General features: G+C 43.3%; 1 protein-coding gene across 3 annotated transcripts in view; it reads right to left on the reverse strand.

Moving 5' to 3' along the window:
• Nucleotides 1–10644, reverse strand: part of tmem79a (transmembrane protein 79a) — a 26323-nt gene extending 15679 nt beyond the window's left edge. For all 3 annotated transcript variants that reach the window (XM_058408493.1, XM_058408494.1, XM_058408492.1), the window contains exon 1: nucleotides 10483–10644. The gene's annotated coding sequence lies outside the window, so the exon portion shown is untranslated. The remainder of the gene's footprint in view (nucleotides 1–10482) is intronic.
• Between the last annotated feature and the right edge of the window lie 500 nt (nucleotides 10645–11144).

Raw genomic sequence — 11144 nt, forward strand, 5'->3', positions numbered from 1 at the left:
GAAACTTGTGATGCAGAGGAGTTTTTATTTGTTGGTGGTGATTTTAACTGTACTTTAGAAAACAGTGACCGCAACCATATAGAGCCACACATGCCTTCAAGAAGAAGACTCCTACACACTGTTGAAAAACACGAGTTAAGTGATGTTTGGAGAAATATGAATAAAACTCAAAAACAGTACACCTGGGCTCATGCTGCTGATGGAAAGGTATCATTAGCAAGGTTAGACAGGTTTTATGTTCCAAAGCATCACATGAACACCATAAAAAGCTGTGTTATTAGTCCAGTTGGTTTTTCAGACCACAGCTTGGTTTTATGTGTTTCTGGTTTAAATTGTATTAAACCGAAGAGTTCTTACTGGCATTTTAACACAGTTTTACTGAATGACCAGCATTTTATAGAGATTTTTACTTTTTTCTGGAGAAATTTTAGGAAAGAAAAAAGTGCTTTTATTTCTCTGCAACATTGGTGGGATTTTGGGAAAGCACAAATAAAACAGTTGTGTCAACAGTACACTTATAATGTCACAAGGGATTTGGCTCGGTCTATGAAACAACTAGAAGATGAGATAACAGAACTACTTCAGTTGTTAGCACAGTCCACAGAGAACCAGAACCATATTCAGACCCTCACAGTCAAAAAGAAAAAGTTATCAGACCTCCTTGAGTTTAAAGCACAAGGTGCATTAATCAGGTCACGATTCCAGAACGCAAACCAGATGGACGCCCCCTCAAAGTTGTTTTTTAGCCTTGAAAAAAAGAACGGACAAAAACGTTTTATTCACAGCCTGCGCTCTGAGTCTGGACACCTTTTATCTGATACAGCTGACATTAGGAAAAGGGCGGTTAGTTTTTATGAAAAACTATCAATGTGAGTACAGAGAACACACCACAGAACAGAGCTTTTTAGAAGACCTGCCCCGAGTGTCACATGACTCCAATACAGAGCTGAGTACAGATATAACATCAGCAGAGCTGCACAAAGCATTAATGAGTATGGAGTGTGGCAGAGCGCCTGGCATAGACGGGCTTCCGTCTGAGTTTTATAAGTCTTTCTGGCATGTTTTAAGGGATGACTTACTTGAGGTTTTGAACGACAGCTTGACAAGAGGACTGCTACCATTAAGTTGTAGGAGAGCAGTCCTCACTCTTTTACCCAAAAAAGGGGACCTGACAGACATAAAGAACTGGAGACCTGTTTCATTGCTTTGTAGTGATTACAAGATGCTGTCTAAAGTTTTAGCTACAAGACTGGGAAGTGTTCTGGAAGAGGTTTTAAACGCAGATCAGACCTACTGCATACCCGGGAGGTCCATATTTGACAACATCTCATTAGTTCGAGACATTTTCAGTGTCTCCAAACTTTTTGGGCTGAATATGGGTTTCATTTCCATAGACCAAGAGAAAGCCTTCGATCGAGTTGAACACAACTACCTTTGGAAAACCCTTAACGCTTTTGGTTTTAGCTCAGATTTTATTTTAAGTACAAATTCTATACTGTGAAATAGAAAGTGTACTGAAACTCAATGGTGGCTTATGTGCTCCGTTTAAGGTGTGTAGGGGGGTAAGGCAGGGCTGCTCTCTCTCAGGGATGCTTTACACTCTGGCCATTGAACGCTTTCTGAATACGCTAAGAGCTAAGCTGAAAGGTGTCTTAATCCCTGACTGCCCGAACGCTATCCGCCTGTCGGCCTATGCAGATGACGTTGTAATAATGGTCGACAGTCAGTGTGATATAGATGTGTTACACAGTTTGTCCAAGGACTTTGGAGCGGCTTCCTCTGCAAAGGTAAACTGGTCTAAGAGCGAGGCCGTTTTAGTCGGCCAGTGGGTAGGCGAGGTACCTAAACTCCCCGGAGGCCTAAGTTGGAAAAGTGAAGGCTTTAAGTATCTAGGCGTGTACCTGGGTAATGACTCGTTCGCACAGAGAAACTGGGAAGGGGTCATTGAAAAAGTAACTGGTCGCCTAGAAAAGTGGAAGTGGCTGGTGCCTAAAATGTCTTACAGGGGGCGAACGCTAATTATTAACAATCTGGTAGCATCGTCTCTGTGGCATAAAATAGCCTGTATAGACCCTCCTACAGACCTTTTAATGAAAATCCAGTCGATTTTGTTAGACTTTTTTTGGGATAAGTTGCACTGGGTGCCACGCAGCATTTTATACTTACCCAAAGAGGAAGGTGGGCAAGGTCTTATACATTTACAGAGCAGAACTGCAGCCTTTCGTTTACAGTTTTTACAGAAGTTTTTATGTGGCTCAAAGTTTTTTAGCTGGAAACAAGTGTCCAGTGCCATTTTAAGATCTTTTGGGCAGATGAGAATGGACAAGGCACTCTTTTTAATGAATCCAGAGAGACTGAACACTGCAAGACTGCCTGCTTTTTATCATAACTTGTTCAGAATCTGGAGACTTTTTAGGGTGCAAAGAACCACAGCCACAGACTCTCTTCACTGGCTACTTCAAGAGCCTCTGGTATACGGGGCACGCCTGGACGTCGGGGACTCTTCACTGTCGAAGTCTCTCCTCGCGTCTGGTATCACCACCCTAAAACACCTGGTGGACGTTGCTGGGCCTCACCTACAGGACGTTGACGGAGTAGCTGCTCGGCTAGGCGTGAGGTCAAAGAGGGTGGTGAGCCAGCTGCTGCGAAAGTGGACTCTGGTCATCTCGCGTGAGGAGAGGGAAATGCTCATGGACTACTCTAGTGGAACTGAAAGCCCCGACTCAGAGGACCCGTTTCCTGAACTCGCACTGTCTGTGGACAGGAAGGCACTGGTCACTTTTTGAACTGTAAAAATAATCACAAACATGAACTTTTTTAATGTGACTGGGAAAACGTTTTATAAAGTATGTGTCAAAGCTTTTAATATGCGGTCGCTCAGGGGGAGAGTGGACACACCCTGGCGCACTGTCCTCGGTTTGAATGAGGAAGAGCGTCCAGAGTGGAGGTCACTCTATAAGCCACCATTGCCGAAAAGAACTGGGGATTTACAATGGAGAATTTTACATGGTATTGTTGCGGTCAATGCTTTTATCTCTGTTCTCTGTCCCCAGGCTAGCCACTCATGTCCCTTCTGTAATCAAAGAGAGACTATCTTTCATGCTTTTACAGAATGTTCCAGACTACAGTCTCTTTTTACCGTTTTACAGAATATTTTTAGTGTTTTTAACGAAAAGTTTTCACTAAAAGTATTTATTCTTGGTTTTAGGTACACACGCAAAAGACGAGCTCGATGCCAGCTTTTAAACTTTGTTCTGGGGCAAGCGAAAATGGGCATTTACATCAGTCGAAAGCACCAGGTTGAACAAAATGGCTGTCGCAATGTTGTAATGGTCACTACAGCACTCAAAGTCCAGGATTCTGATTGACTGTGTTCTATAAAAAAACAAAGAACCTGTCTGTGTTTGAGAAAACCTGGTGTTGTAGAGGAGCCCTGTGTTGTGTTGTCAATGAAAAACTGCAATTTGCACATACACTGTCTTAATTATTTATTTACCTTTTAACCCCATCCTTTAAATGACATGACATTTTTCTCTATTTATTGGTATTCACTGAGAAGATGTAAATAAAAGTTTTTTCAAATTCAACTCTCTCTCTCTCTCTCTCTCTCTCTATCTAATATACTCTCTCTCTCTAATATACTCTCTCTCTCTCTCTCTCTCTCTCTCGCTCGCTCTCTAATATACTCTCTCTCTCTCTCTAATATACTCTCTCTCTCTAAAATATTCTCTCTCTCTCTCTCTCTAATATACTCTCTCTCTCTTGCTCGCTCTCTCTCTCTAATATACTCTCTCTCTAATATACTCTCTCTCTCTAATATACTCTCTCTAAAATATTCTGTCTCTCTCTCTCTCTCTCTCTCTCTGCGCATGCGTGGATGTGAATGAGCGAGTTGAGCGTCGTGAGCGAGTTTGCGAGCGATTTCAAAACTTTATTGTCTTTTTTGGCAATTAATTTAATTTTTTTTGTTGTTTGGTTTGCGTGTTTTGTGAGGAGCTGTGTTTGTGTGTTAGTGTGCGTGCGTGTGTGTGTGTGTTTGGGCGCGTGTGTGTGTTTGGGCGCGTGTGTGTTTGGGCGCGTGTGTGGTGTGTGTTTCTCGGTAAGGAGTGAGCCGGCATTTCGGCACGCTTTGCGCCGGGAACATGGAGAAGGTGGATGATAGCGTGTACGAGTCTCTCACACGGCAGCATGGTGTGAGGATTGTGTGTAACGTTAGCGTGGAGGAGTGTGTGTTGGCGGTCGGGAAGGTGGTAGGGTACCGCAACATTTTAGCTGCCTCCCGTATGAACAGTGCTATTGTGCTTTTTCTGAACTCTGTGAACAAAGTGAATGAGATTGTTAAACAGAAAGTGGTCATTAATGATTCCCTGGTAACGGTGCTTCCTCTCAGTACTCCATCGAAGAAAATAATTTTGTCAAACGTTCCTACTTTCTTGAAAAATGACACCATTGCTAAAGAGCTCTCCCGCTAAGGCAAAATGGTTTCTCCTATAAGAAAGATCCACATGGGCAGTAAAGCACCAGAGTTAAGAAACTCAAAGATAGTTTCCTTTAGGAGATTGGTGTACATGGTGCTAAATAATGGCGTGGAGGAGCTAGACTTAGCGGTGAAATTTAGCGTGGATGGCTTTGACTACACCGTTTTTGTGACTACTGACTCTGGCATGAAATGTTTCAACTGTGGTGAAACAGGACACTTGGTTCGTGCATGTCCAGAGAAGGTTAAAAAAGACGGGGCGACAGACAGGCAGGCTGAGCAGACTAGGCCAGCTGTGCACAGTGGTGATACTGAGGGAGATGGGCCCTCTGTATCGGTTTCTCCAGTGGCTGAGTCTGTTACAGCTGACCCTCCTGCGGTTAAGCCCATAGCTGCTGCCTCCTCCATGCTGGATCCCGTCATGACCGTTCCCCCTGCGGTTGAGATCGGGCTCAGTGGAGGCAACCCTGGTGCTACTGTGGCGAAACCCGCAGGGGACAAAGCAGGAGCATCTGATCCTGCGAAAAGTGATAAAGAGATGGGCGAAACAACATCCGAGCCCCCCTTGCAGACGAGCCAGGTGGAGGAACGGGACAGTCTCGATAATGGAGGTACAGATGCTGAGATGGAAGCAGAACCTGTTTTTAAAGTCCCCACTAAGCGCAAGAAAAAATCTAAAAGCAAGAGCAACAAGCAGGCTAAGAAACTCGAGTCAGACGTGGAAGAGAGTGATGGTGGCGCCACGGACTCAAGTTGGTCACAGTTCTCACAGTCAGACGAAAGGGAGACGGTCTACACACCAGCAGAAATATCAGCGTTTTTAAAAAACACCAAGGGCAAAAGGTCAGTGAATATTGAAGAATATTTCCCAGACACTGAACAGTTTGTGTGTGACGTTAAAAAGTTAATGCGGTGTGGTGTGTTTGGAAAAAACTGAAATCTATCGTCTGAAGGCCATAGTGACCAAACTTAGGAAGAACACTGAAGGTTCTTTATAGACTGCTGAGCTCTGTAATGCCTAACCAACTGATTGATTGCATTATGTGGGTGACATTTTATTATTTAATAATGAGCGCTATCACTGCCGTAACCCTTAACATCAATGGTGCCAGGGACCACAGAAAGAGAGCGGCAGTGTATGAGACGGTGAGACACAAGCGTGCGGATGTTGTTTTCCTGCAGGAAACTCATAGCGATCCCGGAAACTCCTCGGACTGGGCGAGCGAGTGGAAGGGACTTGTGTTTTTAAGTCACAATACCTCTCTTAGCGGCGGTGTTGCCCTTTTATTTTCACCGTCTTTTAGCCCACAGTCTTATGATGTTGAAGAAGTTTTAAAAGGCAGGCTTTTAAAAGTGCGGGCGTTTTATGAGAATGAGGTTTTTGTTTTTATTTGTGTGTACGCTCCCACCCTAAGTGTGGAGAGAATGGTGTTCTTAAATATTTTAAGCTCTGTCATTGGTTCCTGTAGTCAGAGTGAAGTTTTAATCATTGGTGGGGATTTTAACTGCACTGCAGACGTTTTAGATAGGAACCATTTAGAACCTCATGCTGCCTCTCGCAAACGCCTGTGTGAGTTAATCACAACACATGACCTGAGTGATGTTTGGAGGACTTTTCATGAAAGAGAGAGACAATACACCTGGTCCCATTGTAAAGAGAACCTCCTCTCACTAGCAAGGCTTGATCGTTTTTACACTTTTAAACATCAGCTGAATATTTTTAGGTCCTGTGTTATTTATCCTGTGGGCTTTTCGGATCATTTTATGGTACAGTGCACTTTTAAGAAGAGCAATGTAAAGCCACGTAGTGCCTACTGGCATTTTAATGCTACTCTTTTAGATGATATTAATTTTAGAGAGAGTTTTATTTTCTTTTGGCATGCTTTTAGGCTCCAGAAGCTGACTTTTACATCACTGCAAGATTGGTGGGATGTGGCAAAAGTGCACATTCAAATGTTTTGTCAACAGTACGCTCACAATGTGACTAAAGACATCACCAGATCACTTAGAGCTCTAGAGATTGAGGTAGTGGAACTCCAGGGTTTGGTGGAGTCCACAGGAAATCGAGGCCATATTGAGGCTCTCAAAAAGAAAAAACATGCGTTGGGTGAGTTGTTGGACAACAGTGCAGGGGGCGCTGGTCCGCTCGCGCTTTAAAAGCGCGACAGAGATGGACGCTCCTTCCAAGTTCTTTAGTCTTGAGAAGAAAAATGGACAGAAAAGGTTCATACATGCTTTGCATACAGATTCAGGGGAGCTTGTAACTGATCCTACTGAAATTCGCAAGCAGACAGTCAGCTTTTACTCAAAGCTGTACAGGAGTGAGCTCGCAGCTGTGCAAGGGGTGGGGGAAGATTTTGTCGGGAATCTTCCTAAACTAACCGAGGAGTCAGCTAGGGAACTGGACAGGGAACTGACCCTTGAGGAGCTGGAGGTTGCACTCAACAGCATGCAGAATGGGCGGTCACCTGGTATCGATGGGCTCTCGGTTGATTTTTTCAAGGCTTTCTGGTCAGTGATAGGGCAGGACTTGCTGGAAGTGCTGAGGGCGAGCATATACGGAGGCAGACTGCCTCCGAGTAGCCGCAGAGCAGTCCTGACCCTACTCCCAAAGAAAGGTGATCAGACTGACCTCAGGAACTGGCGCTCTGTCTCCTTACTCTGCACAGACTGCAAGGTGCTCTCAAAAGCATTAGCAACAAGACTAGGGAAGGTAATGGAGCAAATCGTCCACTTTGACCAGACGTACTGTGTGCCTGGCAGGTCTATCCATGACAATGTACACTTGATTTGTGACATTTTGGACGTCTCTAGGCTGTTGGGTTTAAAGACTGGTCTTATTTTCATGGACCAGGAAAAGGCTTTCGACCGGGTTGAACACCAGTATTTGTGGAGGGCGTTAGAGAATTTTGGGTTCAACTCTGGGTTCAAGGCCATGATCCAGGTGCTGTATAGCGACATTGAGAGCGTACTGAAAGTTAACGGTGGTTTATCTGTGCCTTTTAAAGTGTATAGGGGTATTAGGCAGGGCTGCTCTCTGTCTGGCATGTTATATGCCCTAGCCATAGAACCTTTACTATGTCAGATAAGAAGCAAGATTTCTGGTCTGTCTATACCAAGGTGCAATACCCCATACTGTGTTTCTGCCTATGCCGATGATGTTGTTGTGATGGTGACTGAACAAAGAGATATTGATATTTTAACTGACATCATAATTAAGTTTAATGTGATATCTTCCGCAAAAGTAAACTGGAACAAAAGTGAAGCCATTTTAGTCGGGGATTGGAAAGGTGGGGAACCATGTCTCCCAGATAATTTAACCTGGAGAACAGGGGGTTTTAAATATTTGGGAGTGTACCTGGGAGACAGCAGCTATGTTAAGAAAAACTGGGAAGGCATAAGTGAAAAGCTAAAAGGACGTCTGAATAAACGAATAAATGGATATGGCTCGTTCCGAAGATGTCATATAAGGGCAGAACTTTGGTTATAAATAATCTAGTTGCTTCAATGTTATGGCACTGGCCTGTATTGACTCCCCTCCCAAACTACTAGCAGACCTGCAGGCCATGATGGTGGACTTCTTCTGGGACAAGCTGCACTGGTTACCACAAAGCATTCTATACCTACCCAAGGAAGAGAGCGGACAAGGACTTATCCACTTATCCAGCAGGACTGTGGCCTTTCGTCTTCGTCATGTGCAGAAGCTCCTCACTGGCCCAGAGAACCTCTCATGGAGAGCAGCTGCGAACGGAATACTACGCACAGTGGGAGGATGGGGTCTGGACAGGTCACTGTTTTTAATGGACACAAAGCAACTAAGCTTAACTGGATTACCAGCTTTTTATCAAGGTATTTTTAAAGTTTTTAACCAGTTCAGATTGCAGGAGGAAGACTGTTCGTCACTGTGCTGGCTTCTCGATGAACCTCTCATCCATGGCGCTCGGCTGGATGTCACCAGCAGGATCTCTCCAGCCAAACCAGAGCATTGATCTCCACAAGGACTGTAACGCTACGACAGTTGGTGCAACTGTCAGGGCCGGACTTTGCTCACTCAGACGATGTAGCAACAAAGCTAGGGGTACGTATGATTGCACAGCTTTTACAGAGGTGGAGGTCAGCACTTACATCTGAAGAGCGCATGCAGCTCAGGGACTACTGCGCTGGGGTGGTCAGCTCTGAGGAAGGTGAGCCCAATCCAGTTCTTTCTCTTGTACCTAATCTGTCAGAGGTCTCAGGTCCCCTCCTTGGAGATGGGGAAAGAACAGCTATAGGCCTCAACACAGCCTCGGGTAAGAGCCTCTACAAACTGTGTGTAAAAGTTTACAACAAGAGATGGTTAGACGGGAGGGTAGACACGCCCTGGCGCAGTGTCCTTGGGCTGAATGATGATATAAAGCCAGAGTGGTGAACGTTGTACAAACCACCGTTAACTAAAAGAACAGGTGACCTGCAGTGGAGAATACTGCATGGCATTGTCTCTGTAAACGCTTTTATCTGTATTTTAAACCCAGAGGTCACACATGAGTGTCCTTTTTGTTTACAGAGGGAGACGGTGTTTCATGCTTTTATGAACTGTTTTAGACTTTGTCCACTTTTTAGTGTTTTAGCGAGTGTCTTTGAGTGTTTTAACACGGTTTTTACCCCACAGGTTTTTATCCTTGGTTTTAAATACACCAGAAAAGAAAGGTTCAAGTGTCAGCTGGTCAATTTTATCCTGGACCAGGCGAAACTGGCCATCTACACCAGCAGAAAGAACAAAGTGACACAGAACACACAACATGATGTTACTGTAATCTTTCAGAGACTGGTCAGAACAAGGGTCTTTGTTGATTTCAACTTTTATAAAAGTATGAATGACCTTGAACAGTTCCAGCTGATGTGGTGTTATGGGGAGCCGTGTGTACTGTTTTAAATGATGAACTGCTGTTTGCACGTGAGTTTGGATGAACTTTTTTTTAACTTCCTGTGTATTTTAATAGTTTTTTAACTAGGTTATTGATGTGCCATTTATTTATTTATTTTTATCTTTATAAATGGACTACTTTATTTACTCAATTTCCCTTGTGAAATTTGCTGGTAAAGTGAACGAATAATTGGATTTAATAAATGACCATCAAAAGTCTCTCTCTCTCTCTCTAATATACTGTCTCTCTCTCTCTAAAATATTCTCTATCTCTCTCTCTAATATACTCTCTTGCTGTCTCTAAGAATGCTGCTCCTCTCGTTGCTCCACTTCACATTCCATAGATAACTCACACACCATCATAAACAGTCTAACATCCCATGCAGTGTTTCTCCAAGGTGTGCTGGAGGCTCAGGTGAAACAGAGAGGAGTTTGTGTGAGATAAAGTTCTTAGACAGCAGAAGCTCTAGATCTCCATCAACTATTCATCTCCAGAAAGAGATTCATCCTGGAGTGTCACAGTGGATCCTGAGTGATGGATAGATTAGATCAAGGATATCACACACACACACACACACACACACACACACACACACACTCTCAATCATACACAACATATTCATTCCACCACATCACACCACGTCCCCTTTTGTCATGCAACAATAAAGCTGCTGGTCATATGATCCACTGAAAAGATGAAAGAAAGTTAATTTTGGTCACAGAGAGAGAGAGAGAGAGAGAGAGAGAGAGAGAGACACATCAGATGGGTGAGGACAGGAGACAATAGAAGAAAGACATTCAGAGGTATGTTAATAGTTGAATATTAGATTTTCACTAAACAAGCAGAAATTCAGTCATTTTCCACTTTTTAAACAGAAAGTTTTAAGATTACTTTTTAGGCTGTTTTATTTGAATGAAAAGCAGTGAGACAGACAGGCAAAGAGGCAGACAGACAGACATTAAGGCAGACAGACAGACATTGAGGAAGACAGACAGTCAGTGAGACAGACAGAAAGGTACAGAGGCAGACAGACAGGCAGTGTATATCATATTAATCTCTATTAATATACTCAAAACTATAAATCTGCAGCTCTATCCTTACCTGCTCTTTCATTTTCTGTCCACTCTGTTTGTGTGTGTGTGTGTGTGTGTGTGTGTGTGTGTAAACGCCTCTGATTGGTAGTTGCTGATGTCACACAGGTGTGGCAGGTAAATCCAGCCGCTCAGAGTCAGCTTGTGATTTGTGATTGGATGGTGAATGTCACGTGGTGTCCCAAAAAATGAAGGAAAAAAAAAAGAAAATAAGACCTTTTTTTGTAAACAGGGATTTTATAAATAAAAACCACGACCTTCTCACTTAATGATGATTAATGCTTAATCTTATTAACGTCCTCGTGTGAGTGATATTATATTAAATATGTTTATGGTCAATAACCCAGCATCGTTTTAGACAAATAAAATATTGTAATATTATATATTATATATATTAACTCAATTACTTAAATACATAAATATCGCTCTAGTTCAAACTATTTAACCTTTCCTTTAACTACACCAACAGATTTAAAGATTATAGTTAAATAAAAACACTCATTATTAAAGCTGATAAATATCCTATGCGCAGTTTTGTTTTTAACATTAAGCCTCAGGTTTTCCGGGTTTTCAGGGTTGCTATGGAAACGTAAACGACGTCCGAACGGTGCAATAGGCGGGATGTTTGTGGAGCCGCCCGCAGGAGGCGGGATTTGGAGCTCAACAGCTAAT

The sequence above is a fragment of the Hemibagrus wyckioides genome, linkage group LG14, assembly GCF_019097595.1.
Source record: "Hemibagrus wyckioides isolate EC202008001 linkage group LG14, SWU_Hwy_1.0, whole genome shotgun sequence".
Lineage (NCBI taxonomy): Eukaryota > Metazoa > Chordata > Actinopteri > Siluriformes > Bagridae > Hemibagrus > Hemibagrus wyckioides.